We start from the raw sequence: 19,375 nt of genomic DNA, 5'->3' as shown, positions 1-19,375 counted from the left end.
ATTTTCGGGGCTGGGGTGTGTGTGTGTTGGTTTTTGTTTTTGGCTCCACCAGTGGAATATGGAAATTCCTTGGCGAGGAATCAAACCTGCACCACAGTGGTGACCTGTGCCACAGCTGTGGCAATACCAGGTCCTTAACCCACTGTGTTGGGCCAGGGGTCTAACCTGCATCCCAGCGCTTCCAAGATACTGCCTATCCTGTTGTACCACAGTGGGAACTCCAAAAAGTCCTTTTTTTAGTGACATGGAATTTAACTTTAAAATTGCCCAGTTCAGCTTTAACCTGTAAATCATCAAAGGAGAACCAGATTTTCTCTCCGAAGTGATTTTCATCTAAGTGGGAAAACAGTCTTAATACAGTTGAAAAATCATGGTGCTTCTTACTTTCTGCCTTTCTGTGACTGTTACTTCAAATTGTATTGTGAAAATAACTTGGACAGTGAAGAGTAGGAATGTAGGGTTTTTCATTTTCCCTGTCTTTCTGTTTTCTCAGCGGATACTCTCCTGATCTCTGGGGCACAGGGTGTTCCACAGATTGGGCCCTAGCTCTCCAGGTATCAGGGCACAAGGTGTGGATAACTGAAGTGTGTCAGATAGTAATGGGCTGGGTACTGGATTCATGTTTCACCTATGCTTGCTTAACTTAATCTTCACAGCACCATATTATAAATAGCACAGTGATGCATTATTAATTTTTTTGAGAGGTGAGCAAACTGAGGATGAATGTAGGTAGTTCATAGTGATGCAGCTAGGGATAGAAATAGAAAAATGCAAATTCTTGATCTTTCTTTCTCTTGTGTAGTTTGCCATGGAGCCTGTGGCAGGAATGCTAGTAGGGAAAGGGAGTCAATCAGTCAATGTGGTCTGGGGGCAGAAATCAGACAGTCGCTGGAACAGGGACAGCAGTTAAATATTAATTATTAGCTGTGACGAGTGGTTACAGCAATGCTGGATTGGCTGATAAAAAGCAAACAGAACTCTAGAATACAGAAATAATAGGGAGCAGCACTGCCCCTTGGGCCCCTGAGGAAGAGGCCACAGCTCAGACCTGATCTGGACCTTGTTAGAGAGAATATTCCTGGCTGTGGCCCACTGTATGGCAGAGAAATTGTTATGGTACCAGGCTGGTAAAACTCGCTGAAAATCCACCATTCATCTTTTAGGGTGCCAGGAAAAGCTGTTCATGAGATGTGAACTGGAGACACCTGACTACACAACCTTTAGGAGATGGTGCTGGGGAAGCTGCATGTGCTGCTGTAGAAAGCCAACAGGGTAGCACACCAGACCAGGAGGCACAGTGCCTTCCTCCAGCAGTGTCTTTCCAGCATCTTCCACTGACAGTGGTTAACAGCATTATGCAAGTGAACACATATTTTAGAGGCCCAGATCCATTTTTGCAGATCAGGCAATAAAGGGTGAACTTGTGGCTGACAGGCAGTGAATTGATAACTGGCAGGGAGAGAAAAAGTTCACCCTTTCTCAGAACCTTTATTTTTCTTTCATTCAACTGGTAATTGCACATGATATTTATATTTTCTGGTAGTTTTTATTTTTCCCCCTAATAACACTCCCATCATTTCCTTAGACTTTGAACACTTTATGGTTTGATGACCTGTGTTATTCATATAGTGACATCACTAAGGGGCTGTTGAAGATTGTTTCTTTAACTTTCTTTTTTATCGTTTGCCTCTTAAACTTTGGATAAATACATGGATCATCAGGAATTGGTGCCACATTTATGAAATGATATCCAGCTTGATGATCTCAGGCTTTTTCTTGAATGCCTGTGAAGATATTTGGTACAACCTAGAATTATAATTACATGTGAGATAATTCAGTTTTGAGATTTAGCTCATAGGCTTTATTAAATATTTGCTCTGGGAAAGTAACCCCTTGGGATTTCACAATATAACTTAGGGTTATATTTTTATTTGTTTGCAGTGGATTTTTTAATTTGGTTCTTGCTTCCTTATGAATTTGCAAGAATAGTCCTTCCAGAAGGGCTTTTTTTTTTTTTTTTTGTCTTTTGGCCATTTCTTGGGCCGCTCCCGAAGCATATGGAGGTTCCCAGGCTAGGGGTCGAATCAGAGCTGTAGCCACCAGCCTACGCGGGATCTGAGCCGCGTCTGCAACCTACACCACAGCTCACGGCAACGCCGGATCCTTTAACCCACTGAGCAAGGCCAGGGACTGAACCCGCAACCTCATGGTTCCTAGTCGGATTCATTAACCACTGCACCACGATGGGAACTCCAGAAGGGCTTTTTAAGATTTTTCTCTCTAGGTTGTTTTCTGCAGTCCACATTCTTGAACTGCCAGATTTCAGAGCAGCTTCTTGCTCCCTAACATTGTGAGATGCATAAAGTATCATTTTGTTTAAAAAACATTAAAAAGGGGCAAATACTCAGTCTTGACCTTGAACCCAAGTTGATACTTGATCTCTGTGTTCCCTTCTTGTTCTCTACTTCATTTCTCATTTTGTTGTTTCTCTCCCTTAGAACTCTCCTAAAAAAACCTGTATGTAGATCATTAAATATTATTTTGTAGGTTCAGATGTTTTAAAGACTTATAGAAGCTTTAATTAGATTTTGTTGAAAAGCTGTGTAAAGAGAGAGATAATTACCCAGATAACTCATGATGACGTTGAAAATAAATAAAAAACAGTCCATATACGTGGTTAATATACAAATGGTATCAAAAGGTACTAAAAGCAAAGTAAAAGTCTCCTCTCAAATGTAACTTTTGTTAGGTTTCTCGAGATTTCTTCCAGGAAAAAGAAAAATGTTTTTGGCGTATATCTGCATCTGTCTGGCTCTCTACATTTTACATTTTTTTAAATAAAGGAATTTAATTGTACATATTTTCTATAGCCGTTTTTGTGCTTTTTCTATTTTTTTTAGAGATCTTTCCCATCAACACCCACGTCTTCCTTATTCACTTTAATGTGCTATGTATAAGATTTCATTGTTTCATCCACATTATGGATGTGCAGTAATTCATTTGACCTTACCTCTGGCTATTTTAGGAATCACCAGATATTGGGGGAGGAGTTTCGGTTAGCTGTTGGAGTTATCGTCATTTGCCTTTTTAAATAAACATCCTGCTGATGTATCAATAGTTTATATTCCTCATAGTGAGATTGCTAGGTCAGAGGATAAGTGCACTTTTTAACTTTAATAAATGTTACCAAATTGTACTCTCTAAAGGCCACACAGATAGGTTGTCTTTTATCAAGACTGTATCTTTCCCACGCCCCTACCAACACTTTAGATCTCTAGGCTTTAACATTTTTTGCAGATCTGATAAGTTAAAAATGTTATCTTTGTTTTCCCTAGCTTATCTTTAATTACAGGTTTAGTATCTTTCCTAGGTTTCTTGAACATTTAAATTCCTTTTTGTACATTGTCTGTTCCTGTGCTTGCCTTCTCCCTCTTCCCTCCCCTCTTCTTCCTCCTTTTCTTCCCTGTAGAGTTCTTTGTCTTTATTGTATTGACTTATATGAACTCATTTGAAACGGAATTAGGGAAATTAGTCCTTTGATATATGTATTGCAAATATTTTTTCCCATGTTATATCCTGTCTTTTGATGTTCATTAAAAACATTGTTTTTATTTTGGTATAAGGAATATAAAACTCATTCATTTTAATTTTTATTTTATTTTTTATTTTTTGGTCCTTTTAGGGCCGCACTGCAGCATATGGAAGTTCCTAGGCTAGGGGTCAAATTGGAGCTGCACCTGCCAGCCTACGCCACAGCCACAGCAATGCCAGATCCAAGCTGCATCCATGACCTACACCCCAGCCCACAGCAACTCAGAATCCTTAACCCACTGAGCACAGCCAGGGATCGAATCCATGTCCTCATGGATTCTAGTTGGGTTCATTACTGCTGAGCCACAGTGGGAACTCTAAAAACTTGTTCTTTTTAGAAAGAAATGAAAGAAGGGTGGGGGTTGAAGAAGGCTGGCCAGTAGCTTGGGACAAAAGGTATCTTCATGGATCCTAGTGTTTCCCATAGTCCTGGACACCCCCTACCTTCTTATTTACACCAGAACTACTCTGAACGAGTAATAGGCATTAGTGTCCTTCCCCTCTGAATTTACCTAGGTCCTCAGTAGTTTATTGGGTCCCTTTAGAGCAGATGAACTTATGAATAGCCATATCTATAAACACCAGAATTTAGCCACCTGATAACATCATTCCTGGCAGGCAGAAGCCATGGTTGATGCTCGCTTCTGTTTCCCAGCACCTAGACCAGTTCCTGAAAGGAAACACTGTGTGTTTAACGAACGGATGGAGGCAAGCAAGAATAAGAAAGTCTATTGGGAGATGAACAGGAATAGTGAGCTTGAGTAAAGGATTCACTTTAGAATACTTTAGTCATCTGGATGTGTGCAGGCCCAACACACACACACAAACACATCTCTCCCTAGAGGCCAGAACACTTCATTTCCTGGTGTTGTAACTCCTCTTCAGTTAGCTTCTTGACACCTGCAATGCCTAAGATAATGGTACATTATTAGTCTCATGGTGAATTTTATAGAATATTGAATGTGGAAACAGTGCACTGGTGCCAAGTGTTGTTGAGTTGAACCTCCTCTTTGTGTTCACATGGTTACCTATCTAGTTCAGCCAGAGAGAGAGAGTCATATCTATTCTCATCTGAATAGAGTGTCACTAAAACAGTATTTTTTAAAATCCAGTTTTAAAATAATGAATAAATCAAGAATGGATGTATCTCCAAATGTCTTCAAAGAGCAAACATCTCACTTGAACATTTAAAATTTAAGATTCTGGTTAACAAAAATTGACTGCATAAAAGCTTGTTGCATATGCTATAAACCGCGATTCAACCTAAATTCAAGGAAGATATTTGACCAGTTCTCTAATTAAATGTCTCCAGAGAAGATTTTAAGGATTTCCTGACAATTCATATAATCTATATTTATATGCTTATTCATACATGCAGAAAACCTTTTTTTTTTTTTTTTTTTGTTCTTTAGGGGTGCTTCTGCGGCCTGAGGAAGTTCCCAGGCTAAGGGTTGAAATCAGAGCTGCAGCTCCCGGCCTACATCACAGCCACAGCACCGCCGGATCTAAGCTGCATCTTTGACCTACACCGCAGCTCACAGCAATGCTGGATACTTAACCCACTGAGCGGGGCCAGAGATTGAACCCTCATCCTCATGGATGCTAGTCGGGTTCATAACCTGCTAAGCCACAACACGAACTCCCCGAAAGCCTTTTAATGGTACCCTCTAGGCGGCAGTATTATGGTACAATATTTTCTTGGTTTGACCAACAGTGCTATTTCCTGAAAATACCAATAAATGTTCATTTCCGGTAGGATCATGGTCTCTTTTTTATGCTGAGATGAAATATCTAGGAGTTGCCAACGTGGCTCAGTAGTCAACGAACCCGACTAGTATCCATGAGGACACGAGTTCGATCCCTGGCCTCGCTCAGTGAATTAAGGATCCAGCATTGCAGTGAGAACTATGGTGTAGGTCCCAGACATGGCTCAGATTCCTCACTGCTGTAGCTGTGGCATTGGGCCGGCAGCTCAAGCTCCGATTCAACCCCTAGCCTGGGAACCTCCATGTGCCGTGAGTGTAGCCCTAAAAAGACAAAAAAACAAAAAAACACTAATGATTTTGTTTACTCTTCATAGTTCTATGAAGGCTGATTCTGTTAAGTTGAATTTACTGAGATAAGAACCTACAATAGGAGGATAGATTTATTTTTGAGAAAACTGATGCTAAGCTTTGACTTCTGCTACTATTCAGTGACATTCAGTGCAGAAATAATTGGTCATCAGAACATTAGAGAACCAGCCATTGTTGTTTTGAATGATCTTGGTGCTTATTAAGGCTTTGTTTCAATCAGACTGCTGAAATAATTGATGATGACATTAATTAGTTTTGACCAGACACATTTTTTTGTACTTTGGTAGTGGGCACTCTTCTTCTCTGAACAGGATATCAAAATGAAAAATCAATGGAGATGTTTAAAAAAAGCCTTGCTCTTTTCAAAGGGAAGCTCATGAATGATTTCTTAGGCACAAGAGTTTTGAATCACTCTAGTCCACCCTGCATTCTTAGCTTTACCTAATAAATCAAGTTGACTAAATAAGGCTGACAGAAATTCATTGGTGAATTTGTCTGACATTTTATACTGGAGGATGAATGAATAAGATGAATGGAATCTATTTTGAAAAATGAATTTCTGAAAGCAGGAGTGTCTGTGATTTGTTGCACCTAGTGACTGTGAATCTGGGGGTAAGACCTTGGTGTGTCGTTGAAAACCAGCCAGCCTTGGAGACACAAAGCAAGTGGAAAATAAAATGCTAATATCAGCTGTGATCGTTGTAAAGAATACATAGTTCAAGAAAATTTCAGGAGCTTTTGTGGGGTATTTTTTGGCGAGGTAGTGTAAATTTTTGGTGGTGTAGAGACATTTTGGAGGAATGCTTTGAGTTGAAATGAAAAATGTGAAGTGTTTGAGAATGAAACTCATGGCATTTACAGTGAGTGGGAAAACAGAGGCTTTGAAAATGGAAGTTTCTGCAACTGGTTCTCATGCTGCCATGCAAGGGTGTACCCGAGGAAGGAATACACTCTCTCCGAGATATTTTAATTTCTGCTTTTACAAGTTAAAAAAAAAATAGTAAAAGAAGAAATACCTACCTCAAAGAGTTTGAGAGAAATGATGAATTTGGGGTAGATAGTAATTACTCAACAAATGTGTCCTTCCTTTAAGGAAGTTTCTGGTATTGTGCAGATTGAGAAGGCAGCTGTTGAGAAAGATCTCAGGGACAGCTGACGTTTAAAACCTCTTACAACATCAAGTATGGGAATGGGGCTAGTTTAGAACTTGGTGTTTTTCAGGAAGGCAGAGATGGGCTCTGCTCTTAGAATGTGACAGTTACGGATTTTTCCCATGGCTGGATCAAGTGTCAGTTAATTGACCCTGGTTTATGTTTGTTGTACGTCTCAAGATGAGGCCCCAAGTCCCCTTGAGGTCAATTATAGGCATAAGTATTTATAGTGGAGCATTTGTGTTTCAGGAGTCCTCTGGCCCTGTTCTGGTCACACAGGCTAATTATCACCACCTTGAGACAGTGAAGTTGCCTTGGCGGCAGCCACCTAGCAAATCAGTCATAACACATTGAGCCAGGGCACTTGGGAGCTTCCCGTCCCAGTACCCTCTGGCCTCGGTGTGGCCCACGGGGAAGTTGGTTACATCATTGTTGGTCATAAGATAGGTTCTGACAACTGACCAGGCTTTGATACATCCTGCTTACATACTGATATTGAGCACACTTGAGGTCATGGAACAAAGAGTCAGTGCCTGTGGTTTTATGTTTCCTTCGTTTTTCTCCATGTGCTGATTGAGCACTAAGAGAATATTTATTATATACTACACTCTAAGTGCCTTGTGTATATAATATACTTAGTTAACCCTCACAAGCTATGATGTAGGTGCTGTTATTATCCTCATTTTACAGAGGCAGAAGGCAGTGGCACAGAGCAGTTGAGTAATTTGCTCAAGATCTCATAAACAGAAGAGCAATAAACAGAGGGTCATCTCTTGACTACTGCTGTACCAGCCTTCTTTGCCAGTAAGAAAATTAAGACAGTCAAAAAAGAACATTAAGAGGTCCTTGGTGGCCTAGCAGTTAAGGATTCAGTGTTGTCACTGCTTCGGCTCAGGTTTGATCCTAGGCCGACTGGTTTGTTGCTGTGGGCGAGGCCAAAAAAAAAAAAAGAACATTAAAGAAAAAAAATACACAAATCCCATCTATCCGGTAACAACCATTCTCAGCACTTTGGTGCATTTACTTCCAAATCTCTTCCTTGAACTTTGATGGAAAATCCTCTGTCCCCATTGCTAATTCCAAGGCTAATTAAGCATTATGAACAGTTTGATATGCGTTCCCAGATGTATATGCAAACACATGCGGAGGTAATCCACACACCTTTTTTAATGTCTTACTGTATGCATTGTTTTGCTAGGCACTTTTTCACTCAGTATATGCTGGACATATTGCTATATGTGTTGTGTATAGTCTAACACATATTTTAATTGACTAATATGAATTGTGCTACTTTCAGAGGATAACTATACTCTCTTCTAGTGTACCCCTTTCACTGATTGACATTTAGATTAATTGTCCCACTTTCCCTATGTCAACTTTAGTAGCTGTATATATTTTACTGTATAAAAGTACTCTAATTTTCCTCTTATATGATGGATGCAGGTTATTTGAAGGTACTAGGATGAACCTTCTCAAAACTGAGGATTTGAGTACATCTTTACTTATTTCCCAGTCCCAACCAAAATGCCAAGACTAAATGATCACCCAGTCATTTAAAAAAAAAAAAAAAAAAAGAAAGAAAGACACTTGATTGAGGCATACTGTACATATTGTAAAATTCACCTCTTTTAAGTGTACAGTTCAGAGATTTTGAATAAATTTAGCAAGTTAAGCAGCCAGCACCATAAACCATTTATAGAACATTTTCATAGGTCCAGTAAGATCCTTTTTAGAGTTAATCTTCATTCTTATCCCCAGTCCCAGGCCACCACTAATCTACTTTATGTCTCTGCGATTGGCCTTTTCTGGACATTTCGTATACCCTGTCACTTTTAGGAAGTTAGTATCTATGAGTAATACTTCTTTTCTTATTCTTTTGAATAATTTGGCTCACATAAAACTCCTGGCTAGAATTGTCCATTATATTAGGGCTTAGTACTGTCTTGAATAGTAATAAGAATTATTATTACTCTTTATTTTTGTCTCTGTTCCACAGAGCCTGCAGTTGTGAGGCTTCCTTTTGCCATATCAAAAGAGAACTGTTGGGGTGGCTTTCAGCTTGTTTCATTAATTTCTTCATGTATTGGGCTTGAGAGTAATACGGATTCTTGACTTAGTTTGATTGAGAATGTGTGCTGATTTCACAGAAGACATGCTACTCAGACATGGCAAAAACTACCAGAACCTCACCTTTAAGAAGTGATACCAAAAACTTCTTAGTCATGCGATCCCAAACCAGTTTTGATACTAAGTGTTACCTTCATATTGCTTAGAAAAGTTGGGCAACCTAATTGGGCTGAACAACTCTGTAGCGTTAAAATAATTAAAACATTTTTAAAGTTATAGTTGCTATTGTATTGCTTTTATAAACTGTTTTGAATTAAAAACTGATAATTGAAAAATTTAGAATAATTTCATTTCAGTACTTAGTATTTTGATATCAGATAGTTCCTGCAAATATTTTGGGTACCTCGTCTCTGCATTTGTAGCACTCCCCATACATATTTATTTTTAATTGTTATTCAAGTGAATAATTACTATTTCCCAAAGACCTTTATTTTTTAAGAAGTTCAGGGAGAGTAGAGAAATAACCAACAAGCATGCCTCTTTTATCCATGAGAAGAAAAAAAAAAATCCAGTGTGATATTAACTGTATTTTACAATATTTGTTAGCACACCTGAGCACAAAGTCCAGGCGTGGAATTATTTCTGTGTGTAGTCTTTGGAAACATATCTAGTACACGGCAGAGGTACTCCTAGGAGAAGTGAAATTATTCAGCCTCACAGTTCCTGGATGCCCCTCCACTTCTTGAGGCTGATTCATCGCCATAGGTGATATCATCCCTTCATAGGCTCCATAACTCATTTGTTTTCAGTGGCTTTTTTATGAGTCAGTGATTAACACCTGAGGAAGAGAAGAGCTTCTTCTTTAAAGGAAATAACAGATTTATCTTGAGTACCTTTGAAGCCAGAATGGTTGCTTAGGTAACATCTGTTCCATTTTATCATCTTTGGCAAATGGGAAAGGCAACTTTCTCAACTCGTGTTTGTCTTTCAAAGGGGAAATCAAAGCAATGGAGAGTAGTTGATGCTTATCCAGAAAAGATAACTCCTATGCACAGAGGCAAAGAGATGTAGACATCTAAATAAACCCAGATGCTTTGTTCTTCAGAACTTGTAGAAATTGATTTTCTCTTTTCATGGAAGGGGAGCGGATCAGATGTGTATATTATCAGAATGTTGTTGAACATAAACCAGCTGGATCCCCTCTTCTCCCATTTCTCTGGTTTGTTGTCCTGGCCGTCTCTTTTCATTTAAGAACTAGATGAGGCCACTCATGCTTAATCCTTCCTGTACTCTTCATCTTGCTTTCTTGTACATGTGTATGATTCAAGATTCCAGATCCTTCTCTTGAATTGGGCAATGACAGTATAACTAGACACTACTCATTACCACATATCCTGTCTGGTACACATAGAGCACCCCACCCTGAGTGAACTCTCATCTAGGTGTGCAGAGAACACAAAGGTGATATCTGCTGTTTGCAAAGAGTGCAAATTTGGATCTGTAAATATAGCAACCACATCAGAGATCTCAGATGATCAGATTCACTGTGAGAGAATGGGTTGGGAATATTGATGTAAAGAAGATAAACTGACTTTTTTGCTTTTGATCTTACAGAACACTAAGTTTGTGTAAATTTAACTCCACGGATGGAGTTTAAATCTAGTTCTTTCTATTTTGTAACTCATTTGCCTTTAGACTAACCCATTCCTTGCTATCCCTGGTTCCAAATTATCTCTACCCTCCAGGGTCCTTTGGTTTTGTTTTGTTTTTAACTTCCTTTTTTATAGACTCTTAAATGGCTACCACTTATAGATAGATCTTCTGAAAGGCAAACATCCTCCAGGAAAAGGAATCACCTTTGTAGTGTCTTGACCTTTGCCTTGTTCTCTTCAACTCCTTGCAGAGCATACTTGGACTTGAGATAAAGGGGCTGTAAATGTGAAGAAGACCTCTGTGGAGCCTAGGGAAGTGAACACTCCTGAGGATATGAAGCCCAAAAGGAGGTTGAGATTTCAGTCATGCAAATTGTCTCTTTCATTTTTTTGCTCAAGTTTTTTATCAAGGAAAGAAGAAAATAGAGTAGGAGAGTCCGGATCTTGGTTTGGTTCCTTAGAGGAAGTTTTGTTGAGTACAGTTAGGGCTCATAGTTGAATGAGTAATCTTTCAAAAGGAGAAATAATGAAAAATGATACATGCCCCCCCATAAACATTTTTTCAACTTAGAAATATCAATGTCTAGAATTGATTAGTTTTCCAGGTAGTTGTCAAGAGTGTTTTTTTGGATGTGGGTCCTCTGTTTTGAGTTTCATGTTGTCTGTCCCTCACAAACCATAGTCATGATGTACCGTTGGCAATGTCTAGTCCTTTATTTCTTTTAAGCCAGAACATCCAAGCTTTTAAAGCAGCTCAGTACTGAATGCATCTAGGCTTTTTTCACATTTTTCCCTTAGAATATTAACATTATCTTGAATATACCTAATTTTCAGCAATCAATTTTAGCTATTTTCTTTTGTCACGTATTTCTAAAGCATTCAATTTAGTTTTATGGAAACAATGGCTCATTTTTTTCCAGCCACAAATTTCATTTATTACTTAATATTTTGTTACATTACATAATAGAAACAAGTACAACCTGCACAAACAGGTTTAGAAGCAAATGTAACTTAAGTCTTGGTAAGCACTGCACATCGACCAGTGGGAACAGAGTTGTCTTAGCCAATACCAGTGATGGTGAGTTACTTAGCCATCTGCATGCTTTACTGTGTTGTGAGAGAGGGATTAATCTAGTCTAAGATCGGTTAAGGGATCCAGGGGACCCCACCAACTCATTTAACTTGCTTTTTACTATGAATTGTATCTCCAGTTGTAAACATTCCGTACACTATTCATAGCAGTAACCCATGAAAGTGGATTTGGGTATCTAATCACAAAAAAAATAGCCATGTGGCTGGAGCAGGCAGGACATGGGTTTCACCACACCTCAAGGCTTCACATCTCTAGATATCTCTTGATATTGATGGATTTAAGGAATAAGCTCATTGTTAGAGGGGAGCCAAAACACCCAGCTCAGTGAAGTGCTTCTGCCAAACTCTTCCTGTTATGTAAAAGCTAAAATGAGTCCATGTAGATTACAGTATTATTCTCTGCATGATCATTAGTTAAAAAGTATAATTAGTTCATATGGTGACTTGTTAATTTAATTTGTTGCTTGATTACCTGAAGAAGCAGTCATTAACTTCATTATTTTTACTTTTTAGGTAGGCGCAAAAGAATCGTTCCAATCATTACGTACTAACCATTTGGTGTTGAATGAAAAGCAAAACCCTAGGGAAAAAAAACAACTTTAGATCCAATAAGCCTGAACAATGGGGTCAAACTTGTCTTGCTTTCCTGATTCCCAAATTAAGTTAGCTCTGACTTGAAATGCATGGGCAGCTCTAAGAAAAACTTCACGTTTTCTGCTGTGGCATGTTTACTTCAAATAAACAGATTTTTACTTTGATTTCCATGGCTTAGTGCCTGGCACCAGAATTTTCCAGACCTATTTAAAGACCACACCCTCTGAGAAGAGTCACATACTATGCAAAGTTGTGGGTAACTGAGTGGCAAGAGGAGTTTCTTTGTGGCTCTTGATCAAGTTTGGGCCCATTCTGCCCTGTCACGTGTCTCAAAATGTGGTACAGAACGCATCTGAAGCGCCAGGGGAAAACCAGTGTTATGCCATCATCCTTGTTACCGTCTCTGACTCTCGTCTTTGTTGAATTAGGCATTCCTGCGGCTGGCGGTGAACATTTTGATTTGGGATCCATGTAACACACGCTAGACCCTTTAGATGATGAGCACCGACTCTGTAGGTTCAGTCTACTGTAGACTGGCTTGCGGTCTCATTTGGCTCAGTGATTCCTGGTAGGCACAGCAAAGTGGGAAACATCATAAGATTCCCATTATCCGTAAGATAAGATCTGATCAGCTTTTTAAAAGTCCGGAGAGGAAAGGTATGAGGACAGAATGTAAATAATTTTTCCCTTCAACCCAGAGAATTGGCTTACGTGGCAGTTTCCCCCTGCTGTTGTGTGTCCCTATAGAGATAGGACACATGACTCAGGTGGCAAAGGTCAGGAGTCTGAACATTTGGGTAATGAGTACCCTGCTCCGGGAAGATGAACTGAGCACACTGTCCCCAGGACGTGTAAGATGGGAAGAATCGCCTTGCTCTGGGGCTTGGACCTTTATCAGCTCACCTGCAAGACCTTTTTAAGCTGTACTGTTCAGCCAGTGCTTTTGTTTCCTGCATCTTAGATGTCCATACTAATAAAAAAAAAAAAAAAAAAAAAAAAAAAACAGTTTGCCCAGAGAATCTTTTTTTCTTGTTGAGAGATAGCAAAAAGGCCTACAGTCTCTGTAACCATCCCTCATAATTGGTCTCAGAGCTCAGTGCCTTTATCAAATGGAATTTCTAGAACAATGTAGCATTGCCTGACCTGCCTCCTTATCTGCCATTTCTGGAGTTTCTCAGATACTTCCTGACTTTCTTGTCTGCCTCTGGATCTAGAAAGGAAATGTGGTACGAGTGAGGAAATAGTAAACACACACTCATATATACACAGAGAATAAAGCTTGACTGTGTATCTTCCCAGTAAATGGCATTCAGTGGTTTTGGCTTCTTTTGAGTTTTAGCATCAACCTGATGTCAGGTGTCCTCTCGTGTTAGAGTTGGATCTTTTTGCCTTTTTTCCCTTCTTCTGTTGTTGACTTGACCGGTTTTGTTGTTGTTGTTGTTATTGTTGTTGTTTTAACATAGAGAAACTGGAAATCTTTTTGTTCTTTAAGGAAAGAGCTATGGATAAAAGCCCCACTGACTGTGGGGGTGTAGGGTGGGTCATATTGGGGTACACTTTCAGGGTCAGGCCTTACCTTGTTCAAGGAATTTTGTATGTATGGGTAGGTTATTAAAGGGCTGGTGGTTTCACAATGTATATGTATATTAACCCACCATATAGTACACCTTAAAAAAACTCTAAAACAATTAAGTGGTGGTAGCTCTAGTAAATATTGATGAATGCATGAGGCTCAGTGGAAAGAACTTCTCTTTCCTATGAGGACTGGTTGGTAGTGGTGTATTTCATCCCATCACCCAAGAGAAATTTTTTCGTGTTTTTTAATTTTCACTTCTTTTTTCTATGTGCCTTATGTTTGTGTGTGTGCTCATGTGTAATTTTCAAAACAAAAATTGGGTTTGTACTAAATTAAGGATTAACAAACATTTTATTTATTTATTTATTTATTTATTTTGCTTTTTTGGGTCCCACCCATGGCATATGGAAGTTCCTAGGCTAGGGCTCTAATCTGAGCTACAGCTTCTGGCCTATGCCACAAGCACAGCCACGCCAGATCTGAGCTGCATCTGCAACCTACACCACCGCTCATGGTAATGCCAGATCCTTAACCCTCTGAGTGAGGCCAGGGTTCAAACCTGTATCCTCGTCGTTACCAGTCAGATTCATTTCTACTGAGCCATGATGGGAACACCCAACAAACATTGTATAATGAGCATTTTTGAAAATGTGGAGTGCCTAGTAGCTCACACAGCATTAATAACCATCAGCTCTCTGTAAGTCTTGTTCTTTCTTTCCCTCTGCCCTACTTTGTTCAGGGTCAGGGGAGGGAGAGAGGGGCCAAAGCAGATCTCAGACATCAGACCATTCCCCTCCCAATACTTTGTTCTGATGTTTGTTATTCGATTATTTACTTTTTGTCTGTTGACTTTTCCTCCTCTTGTTACTGAAATAACTCTTGGACTGTGCCCTGGTGGTGTTATAAAGGTGCACTCTTCTCAAAGCATCGTCCTCTGCACAGTGCATGATGGCCTATCTCCAGGGATTCTGAGGAGGACAGCCCTGCTGGTCCACTTACTAGTAGACTAGAGGTATGACTGCTGCCTCCCCAGCTGTAGAGCCAGGTGAAAGTCTTTATTGTGTGATGTTATGTTTAGAAGTAGACCTAAATCTAAGTCATAATGATTTGTGTTATTTTTTAGACTCACTCAGAAACCATAGCTTTGAATAAGATGAAAGGATTGTGTCTTGATCCTGTTTTATTTCTGTAGTTACCTAGACAGAAAACTGTTGATATTGGAATTTAATCATTTATACATTTGCCATCCTTTGGGTACTATAATAATCTGTGCAGCATTTCATGCTTTTTAAAGGTGTCTTTCATATTCAAGTCCTACAGTAGCATTGTGAGTGAGGGAAAGATACTGAATTTCTGCCCAATTAAGTCAAAGGAGCAGTTGGAAGAAAAAAGGAAGTAGTCAGTGACTCAGCTTTAGGTTTTATGTTTCTTAGCCTAGAAGTCTTTCTGTTGGGAAGGTTTTTGAGTTGCTTTAGAAGGCATTGTGCAATTGAAACGTGCCTTTTCCTTTATATGTGAACATCGTTGTGTCAGATGTTTGGGAAATTCACACCCCCTTGGGGAAGGTCTTGAAGATGCCTGGGGTGGATGGTACTCTTATTGGATCCTGTTCCAAGGCAGGCCAGGACAGCAGGCACCACCCTCTTGGAGCCGTCTGATTCCTGACATCCCCTTGGTTCCCCTGTGACATTGATTTCCACCTCTGTCCACTGTTGTCCCAGACCAGACTGTGACCATCACCTTCTTGTGCTGGTTACTTTTGTGACGGGGGGGAATTCATGTGAGCCTAAGATGTCTGAAGTCTTTTCCTGGAAACTAGAGATATTTGACCCAACAGAGGAATTGTTCGGACATTCCTTCACCTCCATAGGAATTTGTGCAAGCCCCAAATTTCCCAGCCCCTCTTAAAATAATCTAGACAGGGAACATTCTATTGGCTTAAATTCCCTGAGGAAATGGAGTGAGTCTTCATAGTTGATGCTTTTATGCAGGAAATTTTTATAGTTGCAGTCTAAAAATGTGTGTACTTGTTTCTCCCAGAAATACTTTCTTCCATCAGTTAAAATTGGTTTCCTGCTGAAGTGTCTTGCCTCCTTCAGGTGCATTTCATAAAACATGATTTATGCATTGGATTTACGGACATCACACACATACAAAGTACCAAATGTCTTGAGTGAGAGTTGAACATAATTTCAGTGCTGATCTTTTAACCATTGTTTATTAGTCGAGGAATTCTTTGTATAAGCCAGGTTAATCCAATTTTCATACGAAGCTGCTTTGAAAAAATGAAGAGAAAGCCAGCTAAAATCGGGGAAATGTGTTATCATGGAAGCTGTTGAACAGTACGTACTGTTTTCAAAAATTACATTCATCAAGATGGTGGGTTAACCAAATGTTGTCATACCTCGGTTCTGGTTTTATCAAATGAATGAAGCACACAGGCCTGCAATTAGTGCATTAACCAATATGCAAAGGACGTGCCAAAATAATTACTAAAGTGCTTAGAAACAGTTTTGTTTATTAAAAACAAAAAGCTTCATACAAAGTCTAATGAGATAGAAGGCATGTTAGAGCTTTTGGGTTTTGTGGGCCTAGCTAGTCTCAGTTCATCTGTTAAGGTGAGGGGCTACAAAAGAGTGGTTCTATGAAGGGGCATGAGCCTCCAGAGGGCTGTTATTTGTGGGAGCTGGTGGTGACTGTGTGCATAATGGTAGATGTGGGGAGAAAGAGACACAGAGGACTGTCGGTCAAATCTCAGGTTCCCGCTGAGAAGCTGCCCTCACAGGTTGGCCTCAGCTTTGCCAGTATTTCCCATATGCCCTTGCGTATAGCACTTGCTGGATAACCCTAGTTTATGTAAAATTTAAAGATTCAGCCAGAATCCAGTTTAATTGGGGTGCCTGAAATCCCCCAAATGCGAGGTCCAGAGGTGGAAGTAACGTGATGAACACACACTTCGGGAAGATTTGGGCAAAGACAGTAGTTTTTGTATGAAGATAGCCATTGTTATATTATGGGGCAAAACACAGAATTTACATGTAATTTTAAGGTTAAATAAACATAAACAACTTCTCTCTCTGATTATAGAGTCTGTGCCCCCAGACTGGGGTTGGCCACGTTTACCCTCTTGCTGCTCACAGGAGTCTGGGGTGAAAATGTTCAGAATGAGAGCTGATATCTTTGCCAGTTCCTAGATGAATCTAGAATCTTCTTTCACTCTCAGTTCATACCATTTCTCTTGGAAGGACCAATCATGGTAACCTTTCCTTGTTAGCAGTCAAGTGTTTTGTTTTGCTGTCGTTAGATATGATACATGACCTAGAACAGCATGTGCTCTGTGAGGAGAGTAATTTGTATTATGTGGAAAGTGATAGACTGATTTTGTTCCATTTATTCTGCAAGGTCCATTGAGTGCCTGCTCTATGCTAGGGACTGTTTTAGACTTTTCCTCAATCCATTTTCTCTATTTCATATTTAACTCTGTTAATGTTTTGAAGAAATAGTGCATCCACGTGGTTCCAAGTTCAAATGATAAGGAAGGATGTATAGTGACAAGTATATTTCTTATCCTTGCCACCCAGGTCCATTCCCTGGAGTCAGTCGGTTCTTATTATTTATTTTGAAGCCTTCGAGTGATATTTTATGTACATATTAGCAAATATGTGTATAGCTCCCTCCCTCTCTTTTAGACAGATGGTATTATGCAATACATGTAAATCTGCTACCTGCTACCTTCCTTTTTTCCTTTAACAATTAGATTAGATTTTTTTTTTTTTTTAATGGCTGTACCCATAGCATATGGAAGTTCTTGGGCCAGGGATCAAACCCACATCCTCATGGATACTAGTCAGACTCATTTCTGCTGAGCCACAATGGGAACTCCCAGATTTGCGGTTTTTATTTTATTTTATATATTTTTTAAAGTCTTGAAGACTGTACATCCAACTATTAGCACTAGTTTCTCTGAAGGATGGAGTTGAGAAAGCCCGATTGCCCACCTGTCCTCTTTCCCTCCCTCCCTTCCTCTTAATTGAATGTACTTCTGTATCATTTGAATCTTTTATAAGGAGAATGCACTGCTTTTATAATAAGGAGGGAAAGTTCCTGTTGAAAGAAAGAAATGTAACTAAGTTCATGCAAATACATATAAATCAGATAGTTGGTCCTCCAATAGCTCCTTGAGCCTTGAGACCTGAGGAGTAGGGATAGGAGTAGTGGGGGAGCTTTTTGACCTGGGGAAGCGAGCTCTCCGACAGAATCCCTAAGTAGTGTTTTCATGCCTTTGCCTGAGTGGGTGAGGAAAAGTGAAACTGTGGAACTTCCGTCTCTAGGTAATTCATCCCCTGATGTGCCTACACCTTCACAGATGTGACTTGTGTTTGGGAACTGTCTGTGTGGTACATGGGTTAGGAGCCCTGAGGTGAGAGGCACTCAGAGACTGGAAGGAAGTCTGTGTCTTTGGGTCAGGCTCCACAGGAAACCTCCTGCTGTCTCCCAGCTAGTGGAGCAAGGCTGGGGCAGTGCACATGTAGCCCCAGCATGGGGCGGAGGAGATGGAGAGCCTTGTGTGAGTCAGGGGTCTCCCCAGTGGTGGAATATTTGGCCCTGGGGTCTCCCCAGTGGTGGAATGTTTGACCCCGGGGTCTCCCCAGGGGTGGAATATTTGACCCCTGGGGTCTCCCCATTGGTGGTATGTTTGACCCAGAAGTGTGCTTCTGGGACCTCAGGGAAGGAGGAGAAAAGAACTTGTCAGCAACAGGGCTTGTGATAACCGTGCACCTCATTTTAAGGGACTGAGAACACATTCCAGAACCTTCTGCAAGCATTCCCTCTTGGTTTAAAGGGAAGTGACAACATGCCAGTGGGAGGCAGACTGCTTCGTGGTGGAGCACACAGGCTTGGCGTCCCGCTCCAGCATGTGACCTTGGGCCCCTCACCTCGCTTCTGGGCCTGAGTCCTTGCCTGTCAAGGGGGATCCTTTGGGGCCCTCTGTGCTTCCTGTATCTTAATATCTGTTTCCTTTAGATTTGGGGAGTGGAATGGGCTGGGAATTTGGGGTTAGTGGATACAAATTATTGCATTTTCGAATGGATAAGTAATGAGGCTCTGCTGTACAGCACAGGGAACTATATCCAGTTTCTTGTGAGAGAACATGATGGAAGATAGAACATGGTGGAACATGTTCTTGTGACAGAACATTCTGTCCGTCAGAAAGTGTGACACAACATTGTAAGTCAACTATACTTTAACCAAGTTTTTTTTTTTTTTTTTTTTTTTTTTTTTTTTTTTTTTAAAGGAGGGATTCTTAACCCTTTTCACAGAATTGCCTTGATTTCAATGAGCATATAGTGTAAAGGTTAGGTCGTAGTAAACTCTCAATAGTGGTAGCTAGAAGGCAGAGGAGGAAGGCAAGAAAGCAAGGGAATAATGGGCCTTCCTTCTCACACATGGGGCAGAATTGTGTTGAGAAAAGACCTTCTCTGCTTAAACCACCCTCTGAAAATGCAACACTCTTCAGAGTCATTTAGAGGTCACTTGAGCCAGTGGTCATCCTCCTGGCTGGAAGCCAGAGCATCA

At 40.2% G+C, this 19,375-nt stretch overlaps 1 protein-coding gene across 10 annotated transcripts in view; it reads left to right on the top strand.

Annotated features, from left to right (window-relative positions):
* SGMS1 (sphingomyelin synthase 1) overlaps positions 1-19,375 on the top strand; it is a 310,846-nt gene that overhangs the window by 226,496 nt on the left and 64,975 nt on the right. The window contains 1 exon segment of one of the 10 annotated variants that reach the window (NM_001097438.2): positions 14,731-14,810. The exons of the other annotated variants lie outside the window; for them this stretch is intronic. The gene's annotated coding sequence lies outside the window, so the exon portion shown is untranslated. 10 annotated transcript variants of the gene reach the window in all.

The sequence above is a fragment of the Sus scrofa genome, chromosome 14, assembly GCF_000003025.6.
Source record: "Sus scrofa isolate TJ Tabasco breed Duroc chromosome 14, Sscrofa11.1, whole genome shotgun sequence".
In the NCBI taxonomy this organism is placed as follows: Eukaryota; Metazoa; Chordata; class Mammalia; order Artiodactyla; family Suidae; genus Sus; species Sus scrofa.
The sequence above is the reverse complement of the archived record's forward strand: the minus strand, read 5'-3'. Positions and strand labels throughout refer to the sequence as shown.